Below are 3,512 nucleotides of genomic sequence, written 5' to 3'. Positions count from 1 at the left end.
CTGGGGGAGGTTGGCTTTCTTTGGTTTGCAGAAGAGATTGCCTTGGAGCCAGGGAGTCTCCACTCCCCCAAATTGGGCAACTTTTTGATAAAAACCTTTTTCCTTCCCCACTGATTTTTATGGTATGCTTATATTCAGTGGCAGGCTGCTGAATCCCACTTTGTTCTGTAACAATAGGTTTTTTTGTTTTTTTTTTTTATAGTTTAATGTATTTTAATAGCAAAATTACAGGAACAGCACAGAAGACAGACAACATTAAAAACATGTACTTGCATGTAGGACAATTCAGTTAGAAAAGTATAGCGAATAGATGGAATCTACTGTATGATAAAAATGCTACAAACACCATTTAGTTGCCATCAATAAGAAATTTACTTGTTATAAAAAAAAAAAAATGCTGGCATTGTCCAGAAAAATTTAACAGGTTTATTTATATTGTTATAAAGTTGAACTGCTGAAACTTGTGCGCTGAAACATCTTAACTTGCATTAATGCTTTATGTCCCTGCATTTATATTTTAAAAATTCACACACAAATAAAAATGAAAAAAACTGCCAATACCTGATTTCTTTCCCCTATTTTCCACTTGCAATTATATACTTAGGTACCTTTTGACCCCATGGAAAAAAAAAATATCTAACGTTCAGAACTACCAATAACAGGAAGATTATATATATATATATTTTTTTTTTTTAAGAATGAAATGTTTCCCATCATAGTGGACTCTTAAGCACATTCTCCACATATGCAGTGTGCTGGCTGGATGTCTTTTGGCATAACTGTTACACGTTTGGCATGGATAGCACACAGGTTGGTGTCTTCAAAAAGGCCAACTAGATAGGCTTCACTTGCCTACTGCAAAGCACCAATAGCTGTACTCTGGAAGCACAGATCTGTTTTGAAGTCCTGAGCAATTTCTTGCACCAGACGCTGGAAGGGAAGTTTGTGAATCAGAAGTTCAGTGGACTTCTGATAACGTCTAATTTCACGAAGTGCCAGAGTACCAAGCCTGTAATGATGAGGTTTCTTCACCCCTCCAGTAGAGGGTGCACTCTTGCTAGCAGCTTTGGTAGCCAGTTGCTTCCTCAGTGCTTTACCACCAGTGGATTTGTGGGCAGTCTGCTTTGTACCAGCCATGGTAGAGAGACCTCTTTAGTTACCCCCCTTTTCCTTCGGCTGGAGCTCTGTGAGCTGAAGGAGGTGCTGGCGTTAGAGAGCGACAGCAGCTACAAACACCTGTAACAATAGTTTTTATGAATAAAAATACAAGCTAAAAAGCTAAACAGTTAATTTTTAATCTTTCCTTTAAATCTCTGTAGCCCAGTCTAGGGGATAGGATATTCAGGTAGAAACAAAAATTTCAGTAGAGAGCAACATATGCAGAGTAGCCAATGAGTGGCATGGGTAATAAGGGGACCAGGAGCTGAGATGCTATAGTATGGCTGTGAGAGCCGTGTGACGTGGGTGGGCTTGAGGTAAGCCCTGAGAACAAAATGATGATCAAGGGACTGCAAGAAAGGAGAGGGAGGGCATTTTAGATAACAAAAATAAGGAAAATATCTGAACAACTGCAAATGTGATTAAGGTGGAACGGAAGAAAAAAGAGTTTGTGACGTGAGCGGCACACGTAGGGCAGCTTGATTGCTCTACATGTGAAATTGACATCAGGATATTTAGGAAGCATAATTTTTGGTGTCTGGACAGTTGGTGGTCGTTGGTACTGGCACCCTCCCCCCAACACACAAAAATGATGAACAGAAGGATAATTGTTAGGAGAGTATAGATGAGGATGTGTTTAGAGAGACAAGAAATGGCCAAAGCGCTAATACTCAAAGCAGACTAAATAATGAGATACCATTTATTTGGCCATATTCCTTTAAAATGTTTAAGGAAAAGATTTGTCAAAGGAGGTTTTCAGGAAAATCAATGTGCATTTCTAATGGTGCTTTCTGCTGGTATGGTAGGATCTGGTGGAAAAGAAAAGGAATACAGAAGTAAAAAGAGAAAGGGCATGGTGACTTGATGTCTGTAGAGAGAGTGGTGGAGAATGAAGTTAGGTGTGGCTCCAAGGTTTCAAGCTAGGATCTTGGGAGAATTATTATGTCAATGATAAAAATAAAGTGATCTGAGATGTGCATTATATATAGGGAAATGAGAGAAAATATATACATATTTTAATAATTGAAAGTTAGGTTTTGATGGGAGATCCCTGGAGAGGTCCAAATAGCAGTTTTATGCTTAGAATGAAAGCCCAGGGACCATATCATGGCTACAAATGTAAATATATGTAATATATAATAGTGTTCAAAATAATATAGCTACTAATGTTAAAACTTTTTGAAATAATTAAGCTCCAAAATGTGCAAAAGAGTAATAAATAACTAATACATGTTGGTTATACAAAAAGTCTCAATATGGTTTGATGTGTAGCTAAAATTATAGTTTCAATATTAGAATTAATTAAAATTTAATTAATAATATTTTTCTTGCTTCCTTGAACTATAGATGGTTTTCTTTTAGGATTGTGTTGAAGGAGCATAGATTTACATCTACATGTCTGTTAACATTAGAAAGGGTGTTCGATTTTTTATTCTTTTTCCCCATAACATACATGGCAATCATTCAATTGACATTAGAATTGAATTCAGAAATAAGATCAGCTATTTCAAAAATAGCTAAAAGCATATGTAAATATGGAAATATTCATTGAAGAACTTGTGTTGTTTATTTGTGACAAAAAATGTCATGCTTTCCTCAAATGCTAATTAGCAAAGTTGACCTGGGACAACCACCTGTGATTCAGTTTCCTCATCTACAAAATGGACATAAAATACTACTTGCTCTCTAAATTGTTGAGATTAAGGAAGTTAGTACATGTGAAGTACCTACAAAAGTGCTTGGCACCAAGTGAGAGCTCAATAATTTTAACTGTTACTCTAAGGAAGTTATGTATGTTTGCATTGTTTGGGAGACTCACAACTTTGTAGCATTAGCTAAGAAAGCATCTTAGTTTTCCTGCCATTTCAAAGATCATTAGCAGAATGACCCTTAGATGCATGTGCTTGAATAAGTAGATAGAAATCTCAGAATAGATAACCTTTGTAATAATGCGATTTAAGTGGTTCAGTCAAAAACAGAGATGTGCAGAGAAAAATACAGTTCAGTTGACTCGAGTATTTGAGAAAATAATATATCTTCTGTGCAAGTAAATGGGTTCGAATACACACATTTCTATAACCGTTATTTTAATCTTTTCTGTTATCTAGTATTTCTTTCATAGTATCCCCAAAGAATGCCCTTAGCAGTGTAAAATAATTACAATACTGAAGCATATTCTATTGCAAATGTCCTGTTTTCTTATTGTTTGGTGATCTCCTTAACCCATAAATATTCTCTTTACTTGGTTATCTTCCTAACCTAAGCAAATATGCTACTATTATTCATTCATTTATTCAACAAAAATGAATTTCATCATAATGGTGATACAAAGGAAAAATATCTAAAGTGGGTCA

At 35.6% G+C, this 3,512-nt stretch overlaps 1 non-coding gene across 1 annotated transcript; it reads left to right on the top strand.

Annotated features, from left to right (window-relative positions):
* Nucleotides 1-1,598: 1,598 nt before the first annotated feature.
* On the top strand, nt 1,599-1,731 carry LOC150007479 (U11 spliceosomal RNA). The gene has a single exon (XR_016512197.1). It is a non-coding gene; the product is annotated as a U11 spliceosomal RNA (small nuclear RNA).
* Nucleotides 1,732-3,512: the final 1,781 nt, after the last annotated feature.

The sequence above is a fragment of the Furipterus horrens genome, unplaced genomic scaffold (genome assembly GCF_987537825.1).
Source record: "Furipterus horrens unplaced genomic scaffold, mFurHor1.1.pri manual_scaffold_6, whole genome shotgun sequence".
Taxonomy (NCBI): Eukaryota; Metazoa; Chordata; class Mammalia; order Chiroptera; family Furipteridae; genus Furipterus; species Furipterus horrens.
The sequence above is the reverse complement of the archived record's forward strand: the minus strand, read 5'-3'. Positions and strand labels throughout refer to the sequence as shown.